Here is a 19,237-nt window from a genome sequence, read left to right on the forward strand (position 1 = left end):
CCTACCGACCTTGTCCCATGTCGACCTAGACTCAAGTCGACCTTGCAGTATGATCAGTGGCGACCTTGCAGTATGATTAGTGGCACCACTGGTCATTGCAGCAGCCAGGTAGGTAACAATATATGCAGGGACAGTATAGTTATCACACAGGGAACACATACCTGCCAAACTGCACAGTGCCTAGTCATCCATTCATGGCGCCACTGGTCACGCAACAGCCAGGTAGGTAACTCTATAAGCAGATACAGTACAGTTATCACACAGGCAACTCATACCCACCAAGTTGCACAGTGCCCAGCAAGCCATCAGCGGTGCCAGTGGTCGTTGCAGCAGCCAGGTAGGTAACAATATAAGCAGGGGCAGTATAGTTATCACATAGAGAGCACATACCCACTGAAGCTGCACAGCACCTAGGCAGCCATTCAGCGGCGCCACTGGTCATTGCAGCAGCTAGATAGGTAACAGTATGAGCAAGGACAGTACAGTTATCACACGAGAGACACCGGTATACATATGGCTGAGTGCACAGTTCCTACTGTAGGCAGCCATTTGTGGCATTATCTTCTGGTAGGGAGGGCCAGCGTGGGGGGGAGAGTCAGAGTCAAAGGGGCCAGGGGGTTCCGCTGCTGCTGAGTTCACCCAGAGCTGGTGCAGCCTGCTGGGGGGCCTGCAGGCTGGAAATCCCCTGAACGGCCGGGGTAGGTGGGGGGGTGATCCTGCCAGCCTCCGGGTGTCATGCCGGGGCCCCCATGGCCAATGTGGCTCCAGACCTGGCCGGGGGAGGGGGTCGCTGAATGAGCTGGTCCTCGCACTGCGTCCTGACCTGTGCTGGGCCCTCCAATGGAGGTGGTCGATGGTACTGCCAGCGGTGCTGGATGGTGCTGCCGGGGGTGCTGGATGGTGCTGCCGAGGGTGCTGGGTGATCGATCTGCTGCCGGGTGCTGCAGTGCTGCCCGCCTCCGGATGTGAGATGCTGCGTCCTGCGATTGGCATTCCTCTCAGCTTCCTCCGGCCGCTCGGCGCTTCGGCGCTCACTCGCCTGCCTCCTTCCCATCTCCTTCCTCTGCCAGCCTCCTCTGCCTTCTCCCTAACTGCCCTGCCTGCCACGCCGCCACGATGCTCCGGAGGCCGGGGATGGAGGAGCTCCGTGGATTCAAGCAAAAAGGAGAAAAGGAAATGTCTTTCTGTGTGGTGCACCTCATGAGAAAAATAGCATAAAATTGAGCTTTTATTAACTTATATTAAAAGACAAAGAGGCGAAATATAGACAAAACAGTGAAACATAAAACACGGACAGTGTATTAAAAAGGATAAGCAAATTTATCCTCACTCAGAGTGGCCCAATTCCCCTGTGGTCCCCTTTAAGAGTTTGCAAACGGTGTTTCTTTTTTAATTAGAACCGTGCTGACAGGCAGTGAGTACTAGTATTGTGGGAATACAACATGCTTTACTATATGTGCCCTGTCAGATTGGAGTTGTGTCCAGAAATCTGGAAATGCCTATCACCTTAAGCACTATGGCTTGGAAACTGTGTAACCAATATAACAATTAATCCCAGATAGTGTGGTATTAATTAGGGAGTTACAGAGGCCCCTCCAAAAAGCACACCAGTGTCTGAGCAATCACCACACAATTGGGACTGCAGATCTCCCCAGCCTGCGGTAGCCAATGAGGACTGCCACTCCTCTGGCACCCCGTGTTAGCCGGGGGCATAGAGATGATACACTGGTGGTTAACCCTTCAAGAGCTAAGGCATGCGGTGGCGTGTCAATTACAGCGCCGTCCGAGTTATTGCCCGCTCTAGAAGGTAAGGAGGGAGCTCATACACAGCGAGCAAGGCAGGCGGCAGCGTGTCAAGTACAACGCTGTCCGTCTTATAGCCTGCTCCTAATAAATACAAGGTAGCGGCAAAAGTAAACAGAGACTATGGTGAGCGGCGGTGTGCCAAATACAACGCCGTCCGACTTAACACCAGCTCTGTAAAACAGCAAGCTGCAGTGCAGACGTCTCACGCTGCAGCCTGAGACAATTAGTGAGCCCAGTGGAGACTGGCGTTCACTCAGTCTAAAAATAAAACTGGACACAATCAAAATGCAGTATAAGTGGGGAGGGGAAGAGGGAATAACACACTGAGGGTTAGGTCAGTGTACACTTCGCAAACAGAGCTTCATCAGGACCAACCTGGCAGGTCCCCGGAAGCCCATTATATACCTGCTGCCTTAATGATTGATTCACATGAGGTGTTGCAGGTGGGTGTGTGCAATACACCCATTCATTGGTTATTCGTCCCGTGGGTGTGTGTATGGTAATCCACATTCTAATGCTGGATTGAATCTTCTCCTTCTCCTGTTTGTTAGGTGTTAACTGTTGCGGTTAATCTCCCCACAGGGACATCATTCTCGCATCTAAATTCTACTCCGGATATTCATTCATTCTGTGCTGGAAACACCACATATCTGCAGGTGTGTAGCCTCCATGCAATATTTATACATAGCATGGTTTCAGACCTGAATCTTATGGTGAACATAACGTGCATTGGGAGAATACCATACACATAGGGATATGCTAACATAACAGCATCCTGATGCTGGATTGAATCTTCTCCTGCACGGCATACACACCACATATCTGCAGGTGTGTAGCCTCCATGCAATTTTTGTACATAACATAATTCCAGACCTGAATTTTTTATGGTGAACATAACATGCATTGGTGAAATACCGTGCACATAAGGATATATACAGGCATGTACCTGACTTTTTCAACATATGTGTCACACACTGGTAATAATAAACAGGTGAAAAAATGTTTATTAGAAAGACGAAGATGACCAAAGCACTAAGATTTTGTTAGGTGTTAACTGTTGCGGTTAATCTCCCCACAGGGACAACATTCTCGCATCTAAATTCCACTCAGGATATTCATTCATTCTGTGCTGGAAACACCACATATCTGCAGGTGTTTAGCCTCCATGCAATCTTTATACATAGCATGGTTTCAGACCTGAATCTTATGGTGAACATAACTTGCATTGGGAGAATACCATACACATAGGGATATGCTTGGGCATGTGCCCGACTTTTTCAACATATATGTCACACAATAATAATAATAGAGAAGTAAGAAAATATTTATTAAAGAGATGATTTTGTTGAGTGTTAACTATTGCGGTTAATCTCCTATCATTCTCATATCTAGATTCCACTCTGGAAATTTGTTCACCCTCTACTAGACAGGTTGATGGGCGAAAGGGAGAAAGACGGGTAAAAGGACAAGTATAACGAGAAAAAGAAAAAGATATATATATATATATATATATATATATATATATATATATACTTGCTAACCCGTGAGAACACAGGGGTAAGTTGTTCTACAAGTCAATTGGCTTGGAGGTTCCTTACATATATCACATGTATGTTAATCTCTGTTCTATATGATCCGTCAGAGTTTGGGACCTTAGTAAGGCTGAATGTTCAAGGACTGAGTTCTGCTTGTGGTTAAATGTACATTGATGTCACATATCCATGCCTGCTAAGGTGTAATCTGGGTTGGTGACATACTGGTGACGTCCCCATAGTTCGGAGGCCAAAGGAGGGGGGGGGGGGAGAAAGGGGAAAGAGAAAAAAGGGAGGAGAAAAAGAGGGGGAGGTGGGTCCACCTAACCAGCGTAACTGGTGTTGTGGCAGCATATGTCCTGTGTACCTATGGTAGTGTCACTCTAAGGAAACCGCAAATGTTTCCATACTGGGTATCAAGGTGCCATACGGATCTGATGCCATCTGCGCCAGCCTCAATAATCTTACGTGATAAGCATACACCTCTGAGTATGTAAATGTTCATCTGATATAATTAGAGATGTGCGGTCATGTGAAAATGTGTAAGGACATTGATAGCTATGGTCCCATGCCAGGGAAAGTGAAAACAAACTTAAAAATCAGGTGAGAGTGAAAAAAACAGAAACAAAAACCACTAGTGATATCTTCCTGGAACAGGAGTGTCTTGTAAGTGTTAAATGAAGCCAGGGGAATAATTCCCTGGTGAATTGTGTAGGTGAGGGGTATACCTGAAGTGATGGATTAGGAGGTATAGTGTGTCCCATCTTCTTGTGGGACTACACCACACCATCATTGGTGTGCCGTGAAAATGGGGGAAGGAGCATGAAAAATTGTCCCCTGTATACTATAATGTGTGATCATTAATGAGGTTGGGAATATGTAACCATACTTTTTAATGGGAGTGAATAAATATAGTGATCGGGGAGACACAGATTCCACTTGAGGAGGCTTGGTCATGGTATCTGAGTGTGGTAGGTCGGACTTCAAGAAAAGCACTTCAGGGTAAGAAGAGGGACAATGATAAGGGAACAATCGGCAAATGATGATTTAAAGCGATTCCTTTTACAGATAGACCGAGAAATTGTTCTCTTCATTGAGTCCCTTAGGGGACATTGTGTCCATCAAGAAGATTAGTCGAGTCTCTTGCTTCAAGAGCTTGCGGTTCCAGTCTCCTCTCCTTATTCCCATCACAATTTTCATCATACCAAATGCCTTCAAACCCATGGGATTACTTCCATGATATTTGAAGAAATGCCTAGCAACAGGTGTCAGGGCTTTGAACTGGGATCGATCCCTGGGAGCATTTCTGATGCTGAGGTGGTGTTCTGACAGTCTCTTTTTGAGTGGTCGGCGGGTTTTGCCAATATAGTGCTTACCACAGGGGCACTCTAAATTGTAGATAACCCCTGCGGTATCACAGGTGATGTATTGGCCTATCCTCCACGTCTTCCCGTATCTGTCAGTTTAGGATTGACAGGGAATCATCAGGGAACATGTTTTGCAAGTGCCACACTTGAATGATCCCTTCTTTGAGATGGTAATCTGGGGTTCTTTCGCCGACCACTCAAAAAGAGACTGTCAGAACACCACCTCAGCATCAGAAATGCTCCCAGGGATCGATCCCAGTTCAAAGCCCTGACACCTGTTGCTAGGCATTTCTTCAAATATCATGGAAGTAATCCCATGGGTTTGAAGGCATTTGGTATGATGAAAATTGTGATGGGAATAAGGAGAGGAGACTGGGACTGCGAGCTCTTGAAGCAAGAGACTCGACTAATCTTCTTGATGGACACAATGTCCCCTAAGGGACTCAATAAAGAGAACAATTTCTCGGTCTATCTGTAAAAGGAATCGCTTTAAATCATCATTTGCCGATTGTTCCCTTATCATTGTCCCTCTTCTTACCCTGAAGTTCTTTTCTTGGAGTCCGACCTACCACACTCAGATACCATGACCAAGCCTCCTCAAGTGGAATCTGTGTCTCCCCGATCACTATATTTATTCACTCCCATTAAAAAGTATGGTTACATATTCCCAACCTCATTAATGATCACACATTATAGTATACAGGGGACAATTTTTCATGCTCCTTCCCCCATTTTCACGGCACACCAATGATGGTGTGGTGTAGTCCCACAAGAAGATGGGACACACTATACCTCCTAATCCATCACTTCAGGTATACCCCTCACCTATACAATTCACCAGGGAATTATTCCCCTGGCGTCATTTAACACTTACAAGACACTCCTGTTCCAGGAAGATATCACTAGTAGTTTTTGTTTTTGATGGCACGGATATGTGACATCAATGTACATTTAACCACAAGCAGAACTCAGTCCTTGAACATTTAGCCTTACTAAGGTCCCAAACTCTGATGGATCATATAGAACAGAGATCAAAATACATGTGATATATGTAAGGAACCTCCAAGCCAATTGACTTGTAGAACAACTTACCCCTGTGTTCTCACGGGTTAGCTAGTATATATATATATATATATCTTTTTCTTTTTCTCGTTATACTTGTCCTTTTAACCGTCTTTCTCCCTTTCGCCCATCAACCTGTCTAGTAGAGGGTGAACAAATTTCCAGAGTGGAATCTAGATATGAGAATGATAGGAGATTAACCGCAATAGTTAACACTCAACAAAATCATCTCTTTAATAAATATTTTCTCACTTCTCTATTATTATTATTATTGTGTGACATATATTTTGAAAAAGTCGTGCACATGCCCAAGCATATCCCTATGTGTATGATATTCTCCCAATGCACGTTATGTTTACCATAAGATTCAGGTCTGAAACCATGCTATGTATAAAGATTGCATGGAGGCTACACACCTGCAGATATGTGGTGTTTCCAGCATAGAATGAATGAATATCCTGAGTCAGAGGCGTACCGAGATATTCGTAGGCCCCATAGCAAAAGTTTGTAAGGGCCCCCTATTTAGCAACTGATGGTGATTAATATATGTAAAACATATTACTTAGACAGCAAAGAGGGGCCCCCTTCAGCTCTGGGCCCCATAGCAGCTGCACCCCTTGCACCTATGGTAGTTACGCCCTTGTCCTGAGTGGAATTTAGATGCGAGAATGATGTCCCTGTTGGGAGATTAACCACAACAGTAAACACCTAACAAAATCTTAGTGCTTTGGTCATCTTCATCTTTCTAATAAACATTTTTTCACTTGTTTATTATTACCAGTGTGTGACACATATGTTGAAAAAGTCAGGCACATGCCTGTATATATCCTTATGTGCACGGTATTCCACCAATGCACGTTATGTTCACCATAAAATTCAGGTTTAAAATTATTTTATGTACAAAAATTGCATGGAGGCTACACACCTGCAGATATGTGGTGTGTATGCCGTGCAGGGGAAGATTCAATCCAGCATTAGAATGTGGATTACCATACACACACCCACACCCACAGGATGAATGACCAATGAATGGGTGTATTGCACACACCCACCTGCAACACCTCATGTGAATCAATCATTAAGGCAGCAGGTATATAATGGGCTTCGGGGGACCTGCCAGGTTGGTCCTGATGAAGCTCTGTTTGCGAAGTGTACACTGACCTAACCCTCAGTGTGTTATTCCCTCTTCCCCTCCCCACTTATACTGCATTTTGATTGTGTCCAGTTTTATTTTTAGACCGAGTGAACGCCAGTCTCCACTGGGCTCACTAATTGTCTCAGGCTGCAGCGTGAGACGTCTGCACTGCAGCTTGCTGTTTTACAGAGCTGGTGTTAAGTCGGACGGCGTTGTATTTGGCACGCCGACGCTCACCATAGTCTCTGTTTACTTTTGCCGCTACCCTGTATTTATTAGGAGCAGGCTATAAGACGGACAGCGTTGTACTTGACACGCTGCCGCCTGCCTTGCTCGCTGTGTATGAGCTCCCTCCTTACCTTCTAGAGTGGGCAATAACTCGGACGGCGCTGTATTTGACACGCCACCACATGCCTTAGCTCTTGAAGGGTTAACCACCAGTGTATCATCTCTATACCCCCGGCTAACATGGGGTGCCAGAGGAGTGGCAGTCCTCATTGGCTACCGCAGGCTGGGGAGATCTGCAGTCCCAATTGTATGGTGATTGCTCAGACACTGGTGTGCTTTTTGGAGGGGCCTCTGTAACTCCCTAATTAATACCACACTATCTGGGATTAATTGTTATATTGGTTACACAGTTTCCAAGCCATAGTGCTTAAGGTGATAGGCATTTCCAGATTTCTGGACACAACTCCAATCTGACAGGGCACATATAGTAAAGCATGTTGTACTCCCACAATACTAGTACTCACTGCCTGTCAGCATGGTTCTAATTAAAAAAGAAACACCGTTTGCAAACTCTTAAAGAGGACCACAGGGGAATTGGGCCACACTGAGTGAGGATAAATTCGCTTATCCTTTTTAATACACTGTCCGTGTTTTATGTTTCACTGTTTTGTCTATATTTCGCCTCTTTGTCTTTTAATATAAGTTAATAAAAGCTAAATTTTATGCTATTTTTCTCATGAGGTGCACCACACAGAAAGACATTTCCTTTTCTCCTTTTTGCTTGAACCTCGATCCATGTCCAGTGGTAGCACACCCTCTTCCTAAATATAAAGGAATAATTCTACTTCCATGAGGGTCCTGTCTGAAATACATTTGTAAATAAACCTGTGCGACTGACCGTCCTTTCCCCCTGTCTCCCAAAAAACGAGCTCCGTGGATTGTAGCACGGAGCTCCACGTGCATGCGACCCCCCCTGGCCTCCACCCTGATAAATACAATAACAATACTGAAACCAATAACACGTTAAATACTGTAGTTATTTGCCCTCTCGTTTTCTTTCCTTTGTTTCCTGGTTTTACATATGAATAAGTGTGTTGTGCATTTCCTATCTGTAAATGTATTCATAGTTAATGCAACAAACATGTAATGGTTAGCATTACTGCCTCACAGCACTGAGTTAGATTCCCACCATGACCCTAACTGTGCAGAGTTTGTATTTTATCCCCGGGCTTGCGTGGGTTTATTCCAGGTACTCCTGTTTCCTCCCACAATCCAAATATACACTGGTATGTAAATTGGCTACCGACAAAATTAACTCTTAAATATCTGTGTGTGTGTGTACATGTGGTAGGAAATATAGATTGCTGGGGCAGGGACTGGTATGAATGTTCAAATATTCTCTGTAAATCGGTGAGGAATATGTGCGCACTATATAAATAACTATTAGTAAATAATAATAATAATAAATAAATAGACATATTAACTGTTTGGCATATGGGTGAAAAGACATCACCTCAATTTAAAATTATATATTGATGTGTATATATAGATATATCTATATATATGTATATTAGATTTATGTATTCCCATCGACTGCTGCAGACTCACAACACTGTTAATCCATTTTTAAGCTAAAATATAACAGAACAAATCTGACATCTTTAAGCAGCCAACACACAGATGCTGGAGATAACTGTGTCTACCTTGACTGTCACATTGAACAGGCATACAGGATTAGAGGGTGACTACCGTACTGTACATGTTGAGGTTACTGGTGCCAAGATGATATCAGTCCACTGTTTATTGTTCCATGATGTCTAATTGTTCGAGTGCAGCGCTAACAATCCCACACAGAACACTCTCATCAGCAGAATTTAAAACAAGTAGTGAATAAATGTTATTGAAAGAGTAATAAACCATCACAGTCTTTAGGTCAAGGGATAGGTTCTGGATCATCAAAGCTGTTTTCAATGTCCTGAAACAAAATGTGAAAAGCAGACTAATACAGACAGTTTGTGACAAAGCTGACACCCAATATTCCAAAAGGAATGGAATCAATTGTGACATTTTTCATTTATTTGTAAATGCCTCTTTGGCAGTACACTCACTCAAAACGACAATTGCCTCTTGCAGAATAAGGGAGGTGATGGCAAAATAGAGGAATCCTGACAGTTGTTTTAATGAGATTCTGCATTAGGGCCACTTTCTTACACTTTCCCCGACAAGGAGCATGCCCTTCACTTTCAATCTCATATCCTAGTAATTTAAAAACTGTTAACCTTATGAAAAACTAAACTAACCTCTTTTTAATCTGCATGACTGGTTCATTTTTTCATTACATCATGCAATTATATGTGAAAGTAAGGAACCCCAAGGTGTTATTTGTGCACTTGTTTGCATATACTGTATACTGTAGGAAAGTCACACTGTTTCTGCAACTCTTATACATGCAAATGTAGTTTCTGCTGCGGATTTCGGGGCATATCAACCATGCTTACACTAAGAAGCAGATGTTGGTAAAATAAGACGTGCAAAGTGAAAGTCACAGCAAGTATAAATGAAGGAATACAAACCTGAAAAAATTCAGAAGGAGTGTATTTTTAGAAGAAGCACTGGCTCAAACAGCCCGGGTCTGGTTATGCTTAGAATGGGGGGACCCCATGCATGTTTTTTTTTCTTCATTTTAAATCTTTATAATCTTTAAATCTTCTTTGACTATTACATACAGAAGCATCGCATGGATCTGACTGATCCATGCATGAATCACCTTTCACAATGTTTGGCTGCCAGCAAATTCGGCAGCAAAACCCAAATAACTTCAAACACAAATACAAATCCTGAGGACATGGAAGCATAGGTGTTTATAAAAGTTATCATGTATCATCTAATAGAATGAGTTGTTTTAACCAGCTGCTGCACAAAAACAAATAAGGGGTGTCAAGCCCCTAAGGCAATAAAAAGAAAAGTGGAATGGGCTGCGCTAAACACTTAAAATTCAATGGATGAGATATAATTATTTAATACACATATTAATAACAATAAAAATCACACAGGACGGTACCTTGATAATAATTAATATGGACACATCAGAATAAGCCACTGTTTTGCCCATGTGATTACTAACATTTTTTTTTTAAGATCTCTTCAAAACAATTCTTTATTCTTTCCGGATTCCTCTTCTCGTTATTGTCAAGACAAACATTTTTAAAATACCATCCACATGTGGAAGGTACTATTCAGTTTTTATAAGTGAAAGGAAGAGGTCTCTGGTCACAATGGCAAGACACGTAAGGCGTAATAACTGAAATCTTAACAGTCATCCAATTTCACTGTGGTGGAAGTTCTTAGCATTAAGCATTGCTAGGCATTTCTGCATGTGCTCCAATCTGTTTGGGATCTTGAGCAAATAAGTGGATATGACCAGGGGCACTAAGAAATGGTGGTGGTGCCATAGGAGGGAACATGTGTGGGTCAAATCCTATACCCAATTCCGGACATGGTCACTGGTAAAGAATCTCCGGCATTATCAGCGATGCTAAGTAAAGCAGGATCTGTAGGTTCATTCACCCAGACATGCCGGCATTTTTTCTTCTTCTTCTGCAGGGTGTGCGTCTGGCTCTTAGTCTCCAGAGATGGATGCAAACAATTGGCGATGTCCTATTTCTCAGCTTCCACACTCTGCTCCTCCCCCAGGTCAGTGACATTCTCGTACTTTCTCCTCAAGGTCTAGGTACCTCTTGGTAAGTATAAACACCCACAAGAAAAAAGAAGTATTTCTGTGAGTGCACTGAGGACCAAATAATAACTATAATAAAAATTAACCTTTAATATTAATCTTCTAAAAAAGTCTCAAATACAACCGGTTTCCATCCCATTGAGGAAATTTTCTGAGGGTAGAGGACTTTCTACCAATAGACTGGTGCGGGAATTTTTCTTTTTGTGTGTATCCATATCTGTAACTGGTTTATGACCAGGTTCCAATTCCGAGCACAGTAAAATTATAACATAGCAAGTTGCTTATTATAATAATTATTTAAAAAAAACGGACTTTGATAGTCCAACAAATACCTGTCTATCTCCCAACAATATAAAATCCTGTATTGAGGAAAATAAAAAAAGATAAGAATGTCATCCTTCAGCCTCAACCAAGATCTGTCCAGTAGACAAGAAAAGTGGAAAAGTAATCCAACACTCCCATTTGGAGGATTCCTAAGAGACATCGGTGGGGGTAATGAACATAACTGGACTAATGATCTTTTTACATTGAAAGACCTTCTGATGAAGCAAACAAAAGTACATTGGAATAAAATCATGTTTGATAGTTACCAAGCCAATAACCTCACTCCAAGAGGCTTGCGGCCGAAAATATTCCCAGCGTTTGAACTGGAAGATAAACTTAAACAAGAATGGGAAGAGGCACTGTTAAAATGTTCAACAGACCTCATAAAGATACTTATCAAACACGATGAGAACAAAATGATACAGCTAACGGAGGAAATAGGCAAAATAGGAGAAAAATTAAAAGAATTTGAAGGCCTAGAAGTATTCCAGAAGGCTTACCTTAAACATAAGAGTGAAGTTGATAATTTTGAAAAAAACTTGGTGGAGAAGAAACAACAAAAATTTCAGCGAGATCTGAACGACTATAAGAACCACACCATTTTTAAATGGAACACCAAAAGACAACAAAGACCGTACAGAGGCAATTATCAGCAATACTCAACCTCAGAGGCAGAAACATCGGAAGGTGATTCTTCAGAAAGTTCTCAAAGCGGAAGAGATAACAAGGGGAGAAAACAAAATTCCCGTCATTTTTTAGGGATAGGCAATGCTGGACACACCAGCATCCCAAGAGAACAAGACGAGGAAGGAACAGCAAGAAGAAGAAAGAAAAGGGAGAGGGGAGACTGGGGAAACAACCCACACAAACGTTTCTATCCAAACAACAGATAAACCCAGCGGAAAACTCCCTACAAATCATTAATCTCACGGACAAGACACTCAACCAACATCATTTGAGTGTACTGTCAAAGGGATTATCGTTTTCCCCTGTCAAAAAAATGGACAGATTTACTGTCGAAAAAGATTTGAATCTCTTTGTTAGGAAGATACTACTCAAAAAATTCTATACTAACAGAACTTCTGAAGAATCACGGAATAACACTGATATTGTAGATCCCTCTGAGGAGGAAGCCCTCAGAATGTTGGAGGAACTTCTGGAAGAAAGCAGGATAGGTGATGGAGAAAGAAACATCTCGCACACAAGGGATACATCACTAAAGAAAAAATCGACATTCGTACCAAACTTCCAAATCTGTCCACAAGCCAAAGTATACTTGGACCTAGTGTCACGTGACCTAGATAAACTTCTCATAGAAGGGAAAAGAATCCAACACCATAATATCACCAGGGAAGAATTTGATGCCCTCCAGGAGATAAAAGACTGGGACAATGTCGAAATAAAACCCTCAGATAAGGGGGGGAACATTGTTCTGTGGGGCACCAACCTATACTTGGAAGAGGTCATGAGACAATTGAAAGATCGTAATTGCTACAAACTCCTGACATCGAACCCCACAGAAAATTTCCTCACACAATACCAAGAACTTGTGGAAAGCCACTTTAAGGATGGCACGATCACCAAAAGAGAGAGAGATTTTCTGTGGGTAGACAATCCCAAAACACCAACTTTCTATGCTCTCCCAAAGGTGCACAAAAACCAGACTAAGCCCCCAGGAAGACCGATTGTATCGGGAATCGGGGGACTAACTGAGAATGCGAGCACCTTTGTGGACAAACACCTTAGAAATTTTGTGGTGGAACTTCCCTCGTACACTAGGGACACAATGGATATCCTTAAAAAGATTGAAAACATGACTGTCACTTCAGATACATGGCTGTGTACATGTGACGTGGAGTCCTTGTATACAAGTATTTGCCACGAATATGGTGTCCAAGCTGTCAACTACTTTCTTGATTTTAGAGAACGTAGTAAATTTGATGATTTTCTCATCTCTCTCCTGCAATTCGTTTTGACCAAAAACTATTTTGTTTTTGATGAAAAGTTCTATCTCCAGACCCGAGGTACAGCTATGGGCAGTACGTGTGCCCCGACGTACGCCAATCTGTACCTCGGGTGGTGGGAGAAAGAGATAGTCTTTACAACTGAGAACGACGAGTACACTGGCCACGTCAACTGCTGGTTTAGGTACATAGATGATGTACTTATCATCTGGGAGGGCAATCCGGAACTCCTCAAAAACTTCATCCAGAAACTTAATTCCAATCCATATAACCTCAGATTGACTATGGAAATGAGCCAGGAGAAAATCACCTTCCTGGACTTGACAATAGAGGTGGATGAAGCCGAGAATATTACCTCCGATATGTACCGGAAAAAAACAGCGAGCAATAGTATTCTCCATGCAAAAAGCTCACATCTACCGGCAACTATCCGTGGGGTTCCCAAAGGAGAATTTCTTAGGACCCGAAGAAACTGTTCTAGCAAAAATCTTTTTGAAATAAGAGCAGGGGAACTCACGGACAGATTACGCCAGAGAGGGTATAGTCATAAGAACATTAAAAAAGGATATAGAGCGGCCAGCACCAGTGTGCGTGAATCCCTTATATTTCCTAAGACTAAAACCCCAAATACAGTGGAACAGATCCGCTTTGTGGGCACTTTCTGTGATGAGTGGCGGGAGATACAGGAAATTCTCCAGAAACATTGGGGGATACTCACTACAGATCATGATCTGGCCAGTACCTTAGGGAACCGTATACAAACCAGTTGGAGAAAATCTCCTAATTTGAGAGACGAACTTGTGCACAGTCACTTTGAGAGGAATAGGCGCAAGAAGAAAAAATACCAGGGCACCTTCAAATGTGGCGACTGCAATACATGCAGATACATCTTACCGACAACAGAGATCAAGGACAGATACGGCAAAGAATTTAAAATTTACGACTTTATAAATTGTAAAACGACCGGGGTGATCTATTGCCTAAAATGTCCATGCGGTTTGCAATATATAGGACTTACGAATAGACAGCTTAGGGTGAGACTGATGGAACACATCAGAAACATCAAAAATGCTGAACGTGACCAGAACAATTTTAAAAAACTCACGAGTGTCGCGAGACATTTTCTGAAACAACATGGAGGAAATCCTGACAAGTTACAGGCTTTTGGTATAGAAAGATTACATCTGGGAATAAGAGGAGGAAATGCAATGAAAGAACTTCTTAAAAAAGAATCCAAATGGATATTCCGTATGAACAGTGTTGAGCCCTGGGGTTTGAACGAGATGAATCAATATACCTGCTTTCTTTAAAACTTCGAAACCTTAGAAACTGGAAAAATTTCTCTTATCCACAATATGCCCGGAACTCTGTGGGAATACTGTACGAAAAGGACAAAATAAGGACATATATGAGGTCCTTTTATGGTCCCATTCATGTTTTATGTATTTTGTGTTTCTTGTTAGGTGCTGTTTGGTACCTCCCATATATGTACTTTTTCTCCTCTCTCCTTATCTCCCATTCAATGTCATTTTATGGAGATCCTGTCCCTTTACTCTTTCTGTATGAAGCTTAAATTTAACATATATACAAGTAATAGGAACTCTATAAACATATAATATATGACAATAGAAATATGCCTCAAGCTCTATATGAGCTCTTACAATTATAGTAAGGGTGGAACTTTAGGGAAATCAACGTATGGAGGATACACCCTCACCTCCAAAGAATATATTATAAATTTTACCACGATGCTTGATCCTTCCATATGATGCACCTTCGATGGTTGATTTCTATAGTATGCACCTTGATAACACTATAAGAAATATCTCCCCTTTTTCTTTTCCTCCGTCCCTCCCCCCCCCCCCCCCCCCCCCCCCCACCACCACAGGAGTGAGCCCACAAGGTTTTGAAGATGATCTGACACAACACACAATTATATTTTATTTTTTTCTCTCCTCACCTTTACAAACCCCCCCCTTTTTTCGGTATGACATGTTTAAAGTAGGCTCATAGATGAGCCACAAGTTGATTTCACTTTGGATTGTGAGATGATACTCACTATCCTCTATTGAATATAATATTACAACTAGTTTACCTAGTCACCATTCACTAACACAAACTGATTATTTAGTCACAATTAGACTTTCATATAATCTATCTAAAGCACCCACACAACCACCAAGGTTTGGCAGATTTAGGCTCAATGCATGGAAAAACAGCGCAAATAGGATCATAACACTATTCTGACCCTTACAACCCAGAGAGAAAAAAATGGACATACACCGACAATTAGGATAAATAAAATTATGGAAGGTTATTATGATCCTAAAATTTTAATAAAACTATCATCGTTTATAACATGAATGGGTAAAGACAGCGTTGGCATCGATGTTAATAAAATAAAATAAAGGGAAGAAATATCATCCACATAGGGTAAATTGAGATCCCCCTTGAATTCCAATAGAGTCAATATAAATTAAAATGTAAAAATATATGAACTTAGAATTATATATAATTTCACTGCCCCTACAAAAACGGGATCTGAGAGTCTGTTTAAAGATACATAAAGATACATTGTAGTAGGGTCATTAGACACCTTAACTCGATTTTAATAAACTTTAGGAATTACCTAAGACAGACCCCCAAATCAATTATGAAACAATATAAAGGAGAAGAGGATATAAAATCCTTTTACAAAGGAGAAATGGATCAAACAAATAAACATCCTTACATATAAACAACTTAACTAAAAAATAAATTGGAGACTATGCCTCCTGGTTATAATGTAAGAGTAAGAAGCAAGAATACAGTAACACCGCAATGTTACCTGAAGGAGGAGAGCACTATGACGTGACCTGAAATGACTATCCAATCATGATGGAGGGCGGGGGATTTAAACCTGCTAGGGAGAACAGACGGGTTGATGCCTTGAAAAAGCTTGTGTGAAACGATCGTAGGCTGTAGTTAGAGAGAATGCTATGTGTGTGTAGTTAGCCAGAAATATTATTAATGTCATATGCCTGTTTGGTTCACCTTAAAAATGCCAACTCAGTAGCGATATCGGATGTAATAGTGCTGTAATATTAGCCACTTTCTAACCCCGTACAGGGGAAGAGACTCAGCGCGCCACAAGAGCCGGGGGAACACTGAACGTGTTACCCGGCTGCTATTGAAGGGCGGCAGTGGCATGTATCTCGGATTGAGCGGCAGATGCCGAGAGATACAGCCACTGAGCAGGGACAGGGGAATAGCGTGTTTTAAGACGCAACCCCTGATCTGCTAAAGTCTCAGTGACAAATTCTGTAATCACTGTAGCGCTGGACAGGCGGAGTGAGTGGCTGATAATAAGCGGCACTTCGATATACTATTTATTTCACTTGTACTGATGTGCCTTTTTGCGTGAGCGATAGAGGAGATGTGAAAGCCCTAACATTACACAAACACTGTATAAATAAGTCCACCTTTTTAGGGGATTATTATTAAATAAATATATAAAAAATTTTTGACATTGGATGGTGTGTATGGTGTGGGGCAACTTCCCTCTTTATCAAGCCGACGCAGCGCGGAGTACAGGGGACACATTAACCTGTTCCCTGCTCCTGTGTATTTACTGTCCTATGAGAAGCACCCTTACAATCAGTGATAAGAACTAAGACCTTTTTGGTCAATAATAACAGACGCACAGCTCCAATAATTTAAGTTGGAATACAGGTGCTGACATCCTGATTTGTAATTTGTGCATATAGCGTGTACTGCGTGTACCCTACACCACTGAAGGGTAGAAACTCTGACAATGTGGTAGTTAAGGGGATAAACCTTATAAAAGGATTATCGAATATTTTCAGATCAGTTACAGGATACATTTTTAATTCAGTGTTGTGGGAACTATCTATGGAAGTAACGATTGTTGGAAACCCGGCGGTAAAAATCGCTATAATCACGGGTAGGAATTAGAGGTACTCTTAATGTCCTATATGACAATATTTATAGATCGTACTTGATCACTAAAAACGGCGTATAAGGCTGGCATGGATATATGCACACAACCTTTATCCCAGCGGTAACCCGCTTATAATATGGGTGACAAATCCTTTTGGATGTGCTCAAACAATGCCAAACCTTTGAAACACCATTAAGTACCCCCACTCCGGTACTAGGGAATCCGGCGGATAAACCGCTTAAACACGGATACCCCATTTCCATAGAATTTTTCCCACTAGATATACCTGACACTGTGTATAAAGACATAAGACACTCACAGTAATACTGGATAATTAAACCTACCAACTGTATCCTGTACGTAACACTGCATAGTGATGCTTATTGCATGTACCCATAGATATGATTGAGTGGTGCTTACCATGGGAGACATCATACCTATTTAGACGCTGAGGTGAACTTGAAAGGCTACTTTTCTCTCTGGATCCTTAGGAGCCATTAATCTCCTCGTGTTATGAAAAAGCCATATCCAGTGAACCCACACAATTAATGTAAACGCATAATTTGTGCATAAGGGAAAAGTGATCTTTTATTTAAGACAATAAGGCTACAATTCTTGAGATTTATGAAAAGAAGCACTATAAAGTTTAATATTGAAAATCACAGACTCAAACACACACACATTTGCATGTCTCTCTTTCTTCTTTTTTAATCTTTACACGTAGATTTTCATCTCTTTATTCACATTCTCTTTTTTTAATATTTCACCATAACAAGGATATCAGGTCTCTTGTATTTGAGACTTTTTTAGAAGATTAATATTAAAGGTTAATTTTTATTATAGTTATTATTTGGTCCTCAGTGCACTCACAGAAATACTTCTTTTTTCTTGTGGGTGTTTATGTCTATATTTAAGTAGTGGGTAGCACCCCTCAGACCTTGTTTGGGTAAAATACCGGTTTCCATCCCATTGAGGAAATTTTCTGAGGGTAGAGGACTTTCTACCAATAGACTGGTGCGGGAATTTTTCTTTTTGTGTGTATCCACCTCTTGGTAAGTGTCTCCAACATCTCCTCTGCTCCCTGAGCAGCATCCACCTGGTCATTCAGCTCCTCATTGGGCTTCTCAGCCTTGGATGACTCTTCCTGCAGCTTCTTCTTTTGCTGCCGCAAGGTGTCCATCTCGGCATTTTGTTTTTCCAGCTGGTTCTGCATCCTGACCTGGTCCTCCTTCAGACATTTTCTTCCTCGAGCTGCTACACCTGGTAGCTGGATGCTGCCTCGTCTGAGCCTCTCTCTTTCTCATTTTCCATCCCATCCGCAGAACTCTACTGAGCATCCTTGGCTTTCTTGGTGGTTCCAGGGGAAGGCATCGGGTCCAATGACGACTTCAGTGAGGGCTCCCTGGAGGCAGCGGCCTTAGTTTTTTTTTATTGAAACTGTTATCCTTTTCCTGCTCCGGAGCTGTTTTTAGTCCTGCCTCCTTACGTAGACCGGGTGTTGCCTCCTCTAACTGGCACACCCTGCAAATTGTGGGATTTGATCTATAGTAATACAAAAATAATATTTTAATATGTTAAGCATTGCCAACCACTAAATTGTTAACAACAAAATCTTACATAATGTCTTTTTTTAAGTGTTAATAGGATTAACTCAGAAAGACCAGTCACACTAATTCTCTTTTAATCCCCTTTCTGTACTGTTCTCGCTATTGTATTGCAGCTTAGAACAATAGATGAAAGGAAGCATTTTCTGCGACCTTGTTGCAGAAACGAAGTCAAGAAGAACCTGGCTCTATCTACATATTAAAATAATCAATTTATTGCCTAAGAACAGTGGTTCTCAATCCTGGTTCTCAAGTACCCCCAACAGTGCATGTTTTGCAGGTCTCCACACAGAATCAGTGAAATAATTAGCTCCACCTGTGGATCTTTTAAAATGGGCCTGAATAATCTGTGCACCTGCCGGTTGACCTGGAAAACGTGTACTGTTGGGGGTACTTGAGGACCAGGGTTGGGAACCACTGGCCTAAGATGGGTAATAATGTTCAACACTATCTGTTGCTATAATTTTCTTCCATTTATGGATTGTAGAGCTAGAATATTTCACATCATTCTGCATATACTCAGTTATTGTGAAGTTTTG

Source organism: Crinia signifera, chromosome 3 (genome assembly GCF_055691185.1).
Source record: "Crinia signifera chromosome 3, ASM5569118v1, whole genome shotgun sequence".
Classification (NCBI taxonomy): domain Eukaryota; kingdom Metazoa; phylum Chordata; class Amphibia; order Anura; family Myobatrachidae; genus Crinia; species Crinia signifera.